General features: G+C 50.3%; 1 non-coding gene across 1 annotated transcript; it reads left to right on the forward strand.

Annotated features, from left to right (window-relative positions):
- Positions 1-11698: 11698 nt before the first annotated feature.
- Positions 11699-11771, forward strand: TRNAG-ACC (transfer RNA glycine (anticodon ACC)). The gene has a single exon. It is a non-coding gene; the product is annotated as a tRNA-Gly (tRNA).
- The last annotated feature ends 2833 nt before the right edge of the window (positions 11772-14604 follow it).

The raw sequence follows: 14604 nt of genomic DNA on the forward strand, positions 1-14604 counted from the left end.
GTGAAAAGACGGCAGCATCACTAATTATCAGAAAAAGGCGACTCAGAACTGCCCTGAGCCATCACTTCCCAGCAGTCAGAATGGCCACCATCAGAAAATCTACAAACAATAAATGCTGGAGAGGGCGGAGAGAAAAGGGAACCCTCCTACACTGTTGGTGGGAATGTATATTGTGCAGCTACTATGGAAATAAGTATGGAGGTTCCTCAAAAAACTAAAAATAGAGATGCCATATGACCCAGCAAGCCCACTCCTGGGCAAACATCCAGAGAAAACCGGAATTTGAAGAGATACTTACGCCCTAATGTTTACTGCAGCACTGTTTACAATAGCCTGGACGTGGAGGCAACCTAAATGTCCATCAGTGGAGGAGCAGATAAAGAGGATGTTTATACACACATACATACATACATACATACATACATACATACATACATACATACAAAACAGGTATATTACTCTGCCATAAAAAGGATGGAATAACATCACTTGCAGCAACATGGAAGGGTGCAGAGATTGTCCATACTGAGTCAAGGAAGTCAGAGAAAGACAAATATTACATGATACTGTTTATATGTGAAATCTTAAAAAATAGGACAAATTATTCTATTTTTAAAATAGCAATAGAGTCACAGATGTAGAAAACAAATTTACAGTTACCAAGAGAGAAGGAGGGGGACAAGAGGAATATAAATTGGGAGATTGGGACTAACATATTCACACTGCTGTGTATAAAACAGATAACTAATAGGAACCTGCTATAAGCACAGGGAACTCTATTCAATTCTCTATAATGAGCTATATGGGAACAGAATCTAAACAAGAGTGGGGTAACAAAAAACTAAAAAAAGAGTGGATATGTGCCTATTTGTAACTGATTCACTTTTCTGTACAGCAGAACAAACCCAACATTGTAAATCAACTAAACTTGAATAAAAATTAATTATTAAAAAATAAAAATAAATAAAAGTGAAAAGAGAATCAACAGGTTGAGAAAAGATACCCATAACAGACCAGTAAGCACAAAATATAATGAAATTCTACAAATGAATAAAGCAAGTGAAACAGGAGACAGATGGGTTCCAGATTAGACATTTACAGTCAGCATCCTGCTTACACGTCCAAATAGAAATAACAACGTGGGGGACTTCCCTGATGGTCCAGTGGTTAAGAGTCTGCCTTGCAATGCAGGGGACACGGGTTCAATCCCCGGTCTTGGGGAACTATTCCTAAGATCCCACATGCCTCGGAGCAGCTAAGCTCCCATTCCACAGCTACTGAGCTCACACGCCCCTGAGGCCACAGGCCAGAGCTAGAGTCCGTACACCACCACGCAAGATCCACATGACTCAGCTAAGACACGACACAGCCAGATAAATAAAGGACAGAAAAACCTTACTGACACTAATCAAAGTAAAAGCTGAGTAACTGAAAAAAGAAATAACAGCAATGACAGGAAAAGGGTGAATAGCTGGACTTTGTCCCCAGTGGACACTTGAAGATAACAGTAATGACAGGGGCAAAAAGGAGCTGAATTCTGCCCAAATAAAAGATAAAGAGACCACAGATTTCTCATTCTCAAGGTCAAGGAGACCTTCCTGACTACACATGAGCAGAAAGGCTCCTCGGGGGTCAAAAAGGGGGGGGGTGCCAGCCCATAGTAGGTGATGTCAACCTACCCAGCGGCCTCTTCGCTAGAATCCATCTTGGCTGAGCAACGGGCCCTCGCACAGAGGAAATAAACCAAATACAGACTAAGAACCAGGCAAAGCAAGATGACTGGCCAGAGGAAACCTCGAAGAAATGCCCCACGTAAGTGATTCAACTACCAGCAGGGCTTGACTCTCTGAGCCTGCCCATGTGTCTATCCATAGTACACTCTCTCTCCTAATAAACACTTGGCTCACTACTTTCCATCTCTTTGTGGAAATTCATGTCTACATAGCCAGTGGGACAGGGCGTTGTCACTGGCCACTGGTCTAGTGGCCAGAATTCAGCAGTCTCACTACCTCAGCCTGACTTCAGTCTCTGGCCGGGGAACCGAAATCCTGCTTGAAGCCACTGCAGCCTGAGGCCACCCAAGATCAGAAAGGACAAATACTCCAACAGGAAAAAATAATGGTCAAAGGCAATTCATACAAGAGGAAACATGCATGGCCACAAAATACAAGAAAAGACGCCCAACCTCCTGAGTAACCCAAGAAATGTGAACAAAAACCACAAGAAGCATTTCACATCAATCGAACTGGAAAAATCAAAAGATCGAACAATATCAAGTATTGGTGAAGATGTGGAGTAACTGACCGGAGTGAGAGCGCAAAACCCCTTTGGAGACCAATCTCTAACATCATTGAAGGTGCTCACATTTCGTGAACTAGAAATTCCCTCCTAGGCAAGTACCCTAGAGAAACCTCCTCAGGAGATACAATCAAGAACACAAACGTTCGCTGCAGCATTATTTATAACAAAATAAAACTAGTACAATTTTAATGTCCATTAACCAGGAAATGGATATATAAATTGTGACCCATTCATATAATTTGAAATTATTCAGTACTGAAAAGAAATTAGCTCAAAAAATGGTATCAGCTTGGAAGAATCTCAGAAATATAATGCTGAGGAAAAGATGCAAGTGTCAGAAGATCTTTATGTCTTTTCATATGTCTTATGGGGAGCAGAATAAAGTTTTTTAAATTTATGTACATATACTTTCACCTAATTCCACTGCTAGGAATTTATCTTACATACACATTTGCATATATACAATAATGCAACAATATATACAAAGATGCTTATTATAACAGTTTATAAGAAGAAAAAACTGAAAATAACCTAAATATGGGAATATTATATAAAATATTCAATAAAATGCCAGAGCTAGACAATCATTTAAAAGCCTGAGCTAGACCTGTATGCCACGATAAATATTTAAGTGGGAAAAAATAATCACAGGACTATACCATTTGTGGAAAAATATTAGATTAGATGTATACACACACACACAAACATAAAAACTTTCTGGATCATAAGAAACCATTAACTTTGATCATCTCAGGGGAGTAAGACTGGGTAATGAGAGGTGACTTCTACTTTTCGTTTTACACCCTTCAGAATGATTTGCATTTCTGTTTTCACCATTAGTATATATTACCTTTCTAAGGCAAATAGATAAATCAGTGGGAAAAAAAATAACAGCTATAAGATTAGGATGTTAGTTTACCAAGATTTTATTTTAAAAGCAAAAATCACATGAAACTCTTTCAATCATTTTTTATGCTTCTCTCTTTGGGGAATTGAGAGTACTCAAAAAAATGAATCCTGAAGGTGACTGCTTTGAACAGGATGATAAACAGTACCGCTGCTAGAGTCCATTGTTTGTGACTCTTTCGCAGCTTTATATAACCATCTGTAGAATAAGCTACACTATCTGTTTTACTTCAAATCACCATTCTGAAAACCATAACCGTTTTCTGACCTCAGAGGGTTTGTTTACCAAGAAACACGTTCAAAGAGGAAATAAGGACCCAAAGCACGTTAGCAGCGCGGACCAGCATACCAGCCAGCATACTTTCCTGGCCCCGGGGACACCAGGCATTACTGTCTACCGTGTCAGGCCAGACACATCGCCCTGGGCCTTCTGCCTCCAGGCCCCGCTGGTTCCCCTTAGCTGGTTCGCACCCAGGGCAGCAGCCTCACCAGAGACAACACTTAGCCTGCACCACGGGCACACTCAGGGGTCTGCAAAGCCTTCTTGGGCTCCGGCCAGACCTCCAAAGTCAGGAAGTTTGTGGCTGAAAAGGTGGGGGAAAGAAGCTGAGTGTAGAGACGGAGGCTGTGGGTGCAGAACCCCACTTCCCAGCCTGACCTAGGGACAGGCATGAGGAGCAGAGTCCAACAATGGAGACTCAGAGCCTCCTGATTCCACTGAAACCAGAACTCTGTAACCTGTATCTGTTTGGACTCCCGGGAAAATTTACTGCCAAAAATAAAAGTTTGGAAATCTTTAAACTAGCGGGTACCGCCAGACCTGTGGTTCTCAAACATAATAATCAAACTTTTTACAAGCTTTCTTCTGTTTCTTCAACTGTAGGGGAAAAAAGGGGGCCTGACAATACCTCCCTCCCAAACCTTGCAGGGCGGCTGGAAGGATCAAACGAGGTAATAACCATCTTCAGCTAAGAGGCCCTTAGGAAACAAATTTATTATTTCCTTCCTTTATAATGGAGGATATATCCGGTTCAAATAATTCGTCACACAAACAAGACTGTTTCTTCCAGAAGGAGAAGACGAAGAGGGGGTGGTAAGAAGAATTAAAAAAAAAATACTGCAACAGCTCAGTTACAATTTAAGAAGGGGGAGACTCTGATTGAGTGCCTGTCACATAAATGAACTTGGGGTTCGGGGTGAGAGAGGTGGGAAGGGTAGTGTGGAGAAGGAGGACATCTGGGTTAAGCACGTGTGTGTGTCTGTCTGTGTGTGTGTGTGTGTGTGTGTGTGTGTGTGTGTGAGAGAGAGAGAGAGAGAGAGTCGTGTCCTACTCTTTCTGACCCCATGGACTGTAGCCCACCAGGCTTCTCTGTCCATGGGATTCTCCAGGCAAGCATACTGGAGGGGGCTACCGTTCCCTTCTCCAGGGGATCTTCGTGACCCAGGGATCGAACCAGGGTCTCCCTCATTGCAGGCAGATTCTTTACTACAGAGCCACGGGGAGTCGGTGCTATGAATGAAACACCATGCAGTGTGCAAGAGGCCGCGTGCGTTTCCTTTAATCTGCATAGACTATGACTGCTGTTGCTTAGTCGCTCAGTTATGTCTGACTCTTTGCCATCCGACAGGCTGTAGCCGATCAGGCTCCTCTGTCCATTGGATTCTCCAGGCAAGAATACTGGAGTGGGTTGCCCCTTTTCCTTCTCCAGGGGATCTTCCCAACTTGGGGATTGAACCTGCATCTCCTGCATTGGCAGGTGGATTCTTTACCACTGAGTTATCCAGGAAGCCCCACAGACTATGCTGCAAGTGTGCTGATTCCATCTTACAGATCAGGGGAATGAACAACTTAGCCAAGTTCAGACAGAGACACTACCCACCCAGGCTGCAGTTCCCTCCACAGCTTCACCACTGGCTCCTCCTCCTAAATGTGGGTGTTCCTGCCCCCCCCTTTCTCCCTTTCTGTTATCTCCCTTTAAAATCCTGGGTCATTTCACCCCTTGGGTCATCTCCTCCATGCTCACCCTCTGTTATGATTTCCAGCCCCCTGGACAGTTCCCAGTTAAGATCCCACTGCCCTCACGAACACAACAGCCTCTAAAAGGAGTTCTTCACCTCCCCACTCACACACCCCATCCTCCCAGCCTCCCAAGCTCAAAATCACCATCACTTCTGGTCCTTTCTCCCCCTTCCCCATATACATAATCACTCAATGATCTCAATTCTTTCTTCAAAATCTCTTACCCTTCACTTTTCATTTCTCCTTTTTCTTTTTGCAGCCTAGCACTGTGAACCTTCTATCTGCCTGGCCCCTACAGAAGCCTCCAGCAGGTTTCCTAAAGGTTTGCAGTTCACCAGTACACCATGCCATAAACATCCCACCGCATACCTGCTCCGCACCTTCACTGGATGGCAGGCTGCCTTGGTCAAATCAAGTACGCGCTCAGCCCTGCTCCCTAAGGCTGCCTGCATCTGGCCCTGCGGCTTTCCAGCCTCCAACCCCATCCACTCCTCAGTTCCTCAGTTTAGCAAAGGATTGCTGGCTGCACACACCCCTCACGTTCCTCCCCTCTTCTCCCCACTTGTGGCCCCAGTGCCCCCAGGAGGCTGTCCATTTTTCCCTCCTGCCACCTCTTAGCTGAGGCCTGCCAGCCCTCGCCTCCAAGCCTGCAAGACTCATTATCTGTACCGTTTATCAGGCAGTAATTATCTACTGCCTTGTAACTCTTCTATTTAGCCTGGAACAGGCTTTGAAATACGCTAGTGCATGTAATCTCTCCCAGGTCTCTATCTTATCACCGCAAGCAGTATAAACCACTGGAAGGAGACTGTCTAATGGGTCCAAGCTTCTCCCTGCAGCACCTAGTACTTAGATAGTGGGTGCTTAACACATGTGTTGATTTCCTTTTTCTATGAACTTGTGTTGGCCTCAACCAACCAGGGCTGGCCAGAATAGTAAGCATCAGCCTTGGGAGCCTGCTTTTGGCCACCACAGATTTCCAGCAGGACAATTTCATCTTGACCTCTCAGATCAGGGTGCCCCAGGGTTCCCCCACCCCTGGGGCACAGAGGGCATCAACTGCTCTTACAGGGGACTGGACTGCCAGAGAGGTCTCTGACCCACACTGCTAACCCGGGTTGGATCTGTCTGCTACTTTAGTGATCACATTTTCATGTCCTTCCCCGCTCTCCAGCTAGAAGGAAACAGCCCAGTGAATGGAGTTGGGGCGGGAGGCTCCCTAAACCGCAAACCCCGACCCTCTCACTGGGGACGCAACCTCCAGCCGGCTTGCCGGCCGGTCAGAAGCACCCCAGAGCACCCCTGCCCTTGGGAGAGAAAGAAGACACTGCACCTTTAAGTCTGCAGCCAGTTGAGAAAAACAAGCTGTGATTTATATAAGCGGGAAAATCATGTGATTTGCAGGAACGCTCCCTCCTCCACCGGCCCCCTCCCCGTGTCGTGTCGCCTCCAGCTCTTCCCAGAGGAGCCCCGGCCCCGGCCCCGGGCGGCCGGGCAGGGCTGGAGGGGAGGGGGCCAGGCAGGCGGGCCTGGGGGCGCCCCGAGCCTCCCTTCTCTGAGCGCGGGAGCCCCGCGCGCCGGGGCGCGCCCGTGACCGAGAGGGGCCTGGGTCCCCCGCGCCTCACTCCGGCGCTGCCCGGTGGCCCCAGACGCCGACGAAGGCGGCGTTCGGCCTCGGGGCGCAGCGGTTTGGGCCGCAGCTGCCGGCTCGCCGAGCATCCCCTCCCGGGGACCCCTTGCCCGATTCCGACCAAAGGGTGCGACGGGGAAGCGGAGGCTCCTCCCCCGCCCAAGTCCTCCGGGAGAAAGAAACGCCAGCGGACCCAACAGCCGACTTCTGCGTCCCCTGCACCCCGACACCCAGCGCGGGGCGGGGGGAGAGCGATTTAAGAAACCATTTGATCGGGAAAGGGCATAATGAAAATCAGCCATTTCTAGAGCTGAAAGGCGGTTTGTGTTTTTAGCCCAAAGGACCTAGCTTTCAGGGGGGAAAAAAAAAAAACCGATGTGGCCTTTTCAGCCAGAGCCAAGGAAAGTAAATACATGATTCGGAGGCCCTAAGAACCCACACAGATCTTTTAAATATTAGAGGAAGGATAGTGTAGCTACAAGGGGCCCACGCCCACGCGGAGTTAACTCTGACAGAAAGTTAACTTTCTGAAGGAAAGGAAATGCTTAGATCCTCCTGAGCTGCAGAAACTGTACAGTGGGCAAGACTTGAAGAGGTCATCTCAGCCATCCCCCTGTCTCTGGAGGAATACTACACTAAGGCCTTGCAGGCAGTGCTTCCAGCTGGGAGAGGGTTAACCATCACTTCCGAAACCAAGCCCACGATTAGTTGGGGGAGCTCCCTCAGGGCAAAGGGCTAGGAGGGGAGGAAATATCTCTCAATGCCATAAACCATAATATCCCTCTTTTCTATAAACCTCAGTGATGGGCCCTGGTACTGTCCAAGGAAGGAAACCCTTCTCTGAGTTACCAATTCCAGGAGTTGAACCTTGCCAGAGAGAAGGTTGGAATTCCATTTTATTTTCCTCCCTTGGTTATCTGCTAGGGATGAGGCATAAGCCCAGTGCTGTCACATGGAGAAAAACATGATGCAGTTAATGAAGTTGCTAAAGCATCTTGCGGTGACCTCCGCCATCGCCAGCACGGCTGGGCCAACTCCAGTCCACCCTCTACATCCCACAGAGCCAACTGGACCCTGAGAGGTCATTCTGAACCTCCTCCCGTCTCCCCTCCCCCACAGATGGGGGCCTGTATGCTGAGATGGTTTCGGGGAGGGACAGCGCCTAATGCTCTCTGTCACACCGACAGCAGGCTCCTTCCTGAAGGAGAGAGCTCAAGTTAAGCAAATCTTCTCGATTACTCTTTAAATCCTGAAGAAGAAAAATAGAAAGTTAACATAGGGGTTCAAGGGAATAGCACTCCATGCGTTCAGACAGATACCAGCTTCATTCATTCCGCTGTCAGTGAGCACCTCCTGGGCGCCTGGCCCTGAGCTGAGCACCAGGGGGCCCGTGTGCTCAGGGACCGCAGCCCCTGCCCTGAACCTTACTCTCTGCTCCCCCACTCTGTCACCCCGGACAGGAGCCTGGGAAAGACTTTCCTCTCCCCCACCAGCCCCCTCCCCAGCCCACACCCAGCTGTGTTGCCCCCAACTCCAGCTGCATGACTCTCATTTGTCTGCCAAGAGCTGCTTCTATCAGAAGGCGACACCTCTCTCTGGTGATTGGGTGGTGGGTATAAGAAGTAACCCAAAGGCCTATCCAGAAAGTGAGATCAAAGTTGGCAGCCTCCTGGGCCCCTCCCAAAACTTACAATTCAGGCCCCACTTCACTCCGTGCCCCTTTCTTTCTTTCTTTGCTCTTTTTTCTGAGGGACCCAGCTGCCCGCCATCCAGGGCTCCTCTTTCCTAAGGTTCATATGCCAGGGGTCTGCCCATCTTCAGAGCCTCCCTGATGCTCTGAGTACCATATTCTCAAGGTAGCCTCTCCGCTTTCACAGGAGCCCGAGCGCCCAGCCCTGCACAGATGCCGAGCCAAGGTCTCTTCTGTTGCCTTCAGGCTTCTTGTTGAGGGTACTCAGACCTTCACCCTTAACCGCAGGCCTGCCAACCTCCACCTTCTAACCCCAGCCCACTCCCAGGCCACACCAGCCCCTGCCTTATTCCACTCTTTTCCTGAGTTCCGTTTCTGGCTTCCCTCAGCCATTCAGCAGCGTGGCCCGATAACGTGCAAAGGGAGATCTGGCGAGAAGCCTGTGGTGAACAAACATTTTAATGAAGAAACAGAAACGATGGCTCCAAACTGAAAACACCCTGGAAGCCACAAACTCAGTGACTTTTAAAGAAGCCAGATCAGGACCTCTGAGGGCTTTCTTTCTTTTCTTTTTTTTTTTTTTAAATGCACCCAGGAGGGCAATGAGTGAAATCAGCTCATCTCGGACACTGTCTCTTTCAGGAAACAGGGGCCTCCAAAGAAAAAAGGCATCCTAGCCCCTGCCAAATTCCAGTCGGTTTCAGATTAGCCTCCCAGCAAAATGAGGGGGCTGTACTAGCTGCTCTTCCAAGTCCTTCTAGCACCGAGGCTCTGCAGCTCCCCTAAACAACCTATTTCAGAACCCTCCACATCCTCATCACAGAATAGCGGATGCATCTGTGCTCTGGGCCTGGGTCCGCAGCTGGAGCTCAGAATTAGGCCTTTCACTGCACTGTTTTCAGGCCTGTTTTCCCTCTTTCTCATTTCCCTGAAAGGGCCTCTGGTCTTTCCCAAGCTGCCAGAGTAGAAGGGAACACACAGCTCCCCCAGAGCAGAGGGGCCCATCGAAGGGAAAGCTGGCCTGGCCCCAGGACAGGCTCGCCTGCGATTCTGCAGGGACATTCCTCCCTCCCAACCTGCAGGCAACTTCTGGAACTTTCCAACAGCACATCCTTGGGCCAGCCCAGGCCCCTCAGTATCCTGCACCTCAGTTTACAAGCTTTTAGTGGCAGCTAACACATTTGACAAACCTCCTCAAGTGTGGGCCAGGCTGGGCCCTTTTCCCCAGGACCCAGCTGATGAAGGGATGCTGGGCTGGGACCAAAATGGGGTCCAGCCAGACAAGCCCTGAGCCTTGGTTCTCTGGGCCAAGGCTAGAGAGGACCAGAGGGAAGTGTCCTCGGCCGGCCCCGCCGCCACCACGCGGGCTGCTTCCGAGATCTTAGGATGCATCATTAATTCCAGGCAGGGCTCCATCCTCAATCCACACTCAGTCCAGGACCTGGTCAGGGAATCTCCAACATTCCCAGTAACAAAGCTCGCCTTCCATGCCAGATTCCTCTGGGGTCTCTGGGTGGGAGTAGCCAGACCCTTTCGCTGGGCTCCTGCTAGATCTGGGGGGTCCAAAAAGCATCTGTCTCCATCAGCGACAGTCACAGCTCCAGATCTCTGCTTTCAGACAGTTTTTAAAGAGAAGGGTGTTTTGAAAGCTCAAGACATGTTCCGGGCTTGGCTTTGGTTCTAGCTCCATCTCCGTCTCTCAAAACACCAGTTCTATCCCCCGTGAATCTGGACGTCCTGGAGGCAAGGAGCTGAGCTGACAGGATGGCAGGGAGCCTCTGCTTCCTGATGACCCAGGCTGTGCCCGGTCTAGATTTTACCAGAAGGACTCCAAGAAGCGAAACCCACATCCACTCATTCCTTCAGGCTCTCTAACTGACACGCTGGCCCCAAGAGAAGACTGGCGACTCCCTCCCAACTGTGGGGACCTCATCACTGTTTCCCACCCCCAACCTCCCAGTCCCCCTTGGCTCTTGCCCACAACCGCCAGTGCTCCCAGCTAGAGGGTTTATGCTTCCTCTGAAGACCTCTGGCTCAGTCTCCTGCTTGACTTCTCCATATCACCCAGGCACTGCCCATGTCCCGCGTCCCCCCAGCCACCCCGCCAGCTCACACCAGGCTAACGGGCACAGTAGTAGCCTTTCCCTTCTCCAGAGGAATCTTCCCAACCCAGGGGTCGAACCCAGGTCTCTTGCATTGCAGGTGATTCTTTACCAGCTGAGCCACAAGGGAAGCCCAGACGTTTACTTAAACCTCAGGGGAATAGAGAATCACAGTAAACACATTTGAATCTAATAAGACATCACTCTCCTAAAAATTTGTCAGCCATCCCCCCACCTCAAAAAATTTCTCATGTTTCCTAAGTCCCAACTTATACTATCTTCTCCAGCCTCTCACTTCTCCTCCAGACCCTTCTATCCAAACTCCAAGTTCCTGCTGATTTCTCTCACACAACAATTTGTCTTGCCTCCAGTCTGCCCAGAGTGTTACTCTGTTCTCAACAGACAGGGGGGCTTCTCCATCAGGGTTCATAATCCTCAAAAAAAAGGCATCTACCTCCGGGGGCTGGGGTGGGGGAGAATGGTGCACCCCTCCCGTAGAATGATAAAGTACAGCATTTTTTCTCTATGTAACACGTTCTTCCTATCCACCCTCCACCACCACCCCCTTACATCTGGTACCCCTCACAGTTGAGAAATCCACCCCAAATCACTCTTGTTCTCTTTTTTTCACCCCTTTATGGGCATGGAGCACTGCTAATTACTATCCCTGTTATAGTTAAAAATGATGATCCAATAAAAAATAAGTCAATACAAAACAGACACAAAAGGACAAATAGTATACGATTCCACTTACATGAGGTCCCTAGAGTAGTTAAATTCCTAGAGACACAAAGTAGAACAGTGGCTGCCAGGGATTGGAGAGACGGGAGAATGGGGAGTTATTTTTCAGTGGGTATGAGGTTTCAGTCTGGGAAGACGAAAAAGGTTTTGAAGATGGATGGTGGGAATGGTTGCACAATGATGTAAATATACTTAATGCCACTGAACTGTACACTTAAAAGTGGTAAAAATGGTGGCTTTTATATATAATGCATACTTCACCACAATAAGTAAGTCCTGTCAGCAACATTCACTCTGACTTCAGGACTTCCCTGGTGGTCCAGTGGCTAAGACTCTGTGCTACCCATGCAGGGAACCCAGGTTCGATCCCTGGTCAGGGAACTAGATCCCACATGCCACAACTAAGAGTTTGCACACCGCAATTAAAGATCCTGCATGCCACAATTAAGACCCAGCACAGCCAAATAAATAGATTTAACAGCAACAAAACCCATCCACTCTGACCCCAAGAGAGACTTGCCGTCAATTGAAAAAAGGGAGGCTTTTCCTCCTGCCACCCTACATTTCAGCAGCTCTGCGAACACCTTCAGGGAGCCCTGAGCGAAGGAGGACACCTTCACCTGCTCTCAGCCATCTGTCTGCTGACCCCACCTACATGGCTCTGGGCTTCAGTTCCGTTTCCAAGCTGACAGAAAGCAGAAGAACCGCAGAGGAGGCACCACCCATGTAGGCGTGCGTGCATGGGTGCTAAATCATTCATTGTGTCCGACCCTTTGCCACCGCATGGACTGTAGCCCGCCAGGCTCCTCTGTCCATGGGATTCTCCAGACAAGAACACTGGAGTGGGTTACCGAGCCCTTCTCCAGGGGATCTGCCCGACCCAGGGATCAAACCAGCTTCTCTCAGCTCTCTTGCATTCGCAGGCAGGGTCTTTAGCACTAGTGCCACTGGGTAGCCCAGGGAAGAGGACCTTGATTCTAAACCTAGTCGGTAACTAGTTGTGCATCCTCGGGCAAGCTGTCTAATCTCTGGATCTCAATATCCTTATAAAGAAAACAGAGAAGGGAACAGGCTGCCCCTCGAGAGATAATGGATATGAACACAGTTTGAGAAGTGTGTGCAAGCTGATTTCATCATCTCTAATTTCACTTTGTCAAATTAAAAACATCTCAAACGTTAGAAGTAAGTTTCCACCTGAAAATAAGGAGGTAGACAGTGAATCGCTCCATAAATACAACCTAAAGATAATACTTTGATCCTCCATCATCATCCCTAAATCATCATCCTCATTGAAGGTGGAATGAAGCCAAGTTCTTCCCAGCCTGATCTCTCTCTGCTGTGAAAACCCATTTTGTCAAGACACATTTTTCTCCATGATTTGCTCTTAATTCAGAGGTAGGATCCAGTTTTGCCCGCAGGCTGCCCACAGCGTTGCCTGCATGAGGCATGCAGTGGGGTTCCAAGCAGGAGCAGAGTTGGGCGGGATATATGGGAGAGGCCACGCAGAGCGGAATCCCTTGAACACATATTCAAAGATGACACCTAACCATGTTCAAGTCTCCCTGGTGACTGAGTGGTAAATAATCCATCTGCCAACGCAGAAGACATGGGTTCGATCCCTGAGTTGGGCAGATCCCCTGGAGAAGGAAATGGCAACCCACTCCAGTCTTCTTGCCTGGGAACTCCCCCAGACAGAGGAGCCTGGCGGGCTATAGCCCAGGAGATGGCAAAGAGCTGGACACGGACACAATGTAGCGATTAAACAACAGCCACGTTCATGGCACTCACAGGCTGACGCGACGGTCAACAGCCCGGTGAGAAGGGGCCGGCACACGTAGGGTGGCTCCGGGACCGCAAACCCCGTGAAGAAGGTGGCCCAGAGGTGGCTCCCGCTGGCGGAGCTGGCTGCCCCTCAGTCTGACCACCAGCCGGGTTGGCTGCTGTCGGAAGGCCGCCAGCCCCGGCCCTACCCCAGAGGCAGGAGGCAGCATTTCTCTCCGACAAAGAGCCTCTCTGTCCCTCAGGCCCAAGCAGTACGTTCGTCCGGGTCACCCACACCCAGGTCAGCACACACCTGGCCCTGCCCCTCCCTCCCTTTGGCCACCCCGACCTCACCAGGACCCCTTCTGGTTCTTTTCACAGCCCCCCCTTCTCTCTGAGGAGGGACTTGTCAAGGCCTCTCCGCTTCCTTCCATGGAATCCCCGAGGGAGGGGGGTCCCAGGCCTCTCAGCTAGAGTCCCCGGTTGGGCCCCTGGCCACTCCTCAGGACCGCCTCCCACAGCTCACAGGGACCCAGCTCAGCCCAGATGGAAGTCATCTCTATCCGGGCTTCACCCTGATTTCACCGATAATTACGTTATGCCTGTCCACACCCGTTTCCACAGCACCTCCGCCCCCACCCGCGCCCCCTCCACACTCACGCAGGCAGTGCCAAGAAGGGAAAATGCAAGCAGGCCCGAAGGAACCCCGGGCGGGTGGGCAAGCTGGGGACACAACCAGAGCCCCAAACTTGGCCCGCGTGCAGCTCCACGCTCTGATCCTCAAGGGGCCCAGCCTCCCTCTCAGCGCAGAACTGTAACATCAAGGAGCCAATTCTCCCCCTGAGGCCCAGGGAGAGGTCTGCAGACAGGTCCCGCCTGAGAGGCCAGCTCCCTCTGGGCCTCCTGGGCACCCCAGGAGGCCTGTCCTTGCTGTGGTCCCAGGACCCTCACCCCGCAGCCAGCCACAGGCATCTCAGGGTCACCATGCCTGAGGTCCAAGGACCCTGAGGGACAGGGGCGTTGTTGTGAGACTGTGACTTCCAGAATGTCCTCTGTCCCATTCCGTGGACTTTAAGCTTTTCTTAGTACCCAGGAGGGCAGACCAAGGGGACTTTGATCCCATGGGCCTCTGCTGGAATAAACTATCATTGCAAATGGGGCCTCCAGGCCACCTTTCCCCTCAAAGACGGCCTCTTTAAGAGCAAACCATTCTCTCGGGCTCATCTGACCACACAGACCGGGAGCTGCAGGGTGCCTGAGTGGGAAGCTAGGGGTGGGGAAGCTGAGCCTGGAAGAGGGAGGGAATTCAAGAACCACCCGCTCCCATGCCTGATAGAGCCAGAGCGGTTCCTCGCAAGAAACCGTGAAGTGTCAATAACCAGACCCTCACACAGCCAGAAACGTCCGAGCCGCCACCGCCTCCACCAGCCGCCCTCTCAACTTCCCAACGAAG

The sequence above is a fragment of the Dama dama genome, chromosome 3 (assembly GCF_033118175.1).
Source record: "Dama dama isolate Ldn47 chromosome 3, ASM3311817v1, whole genome shotgun sequence".
Classification (NCBI taxonomy): Eukaryota; Metazoa; Chordata; class Mammalia; order Artiodactyla; family Cervidae; genus Dama; species Dama dama.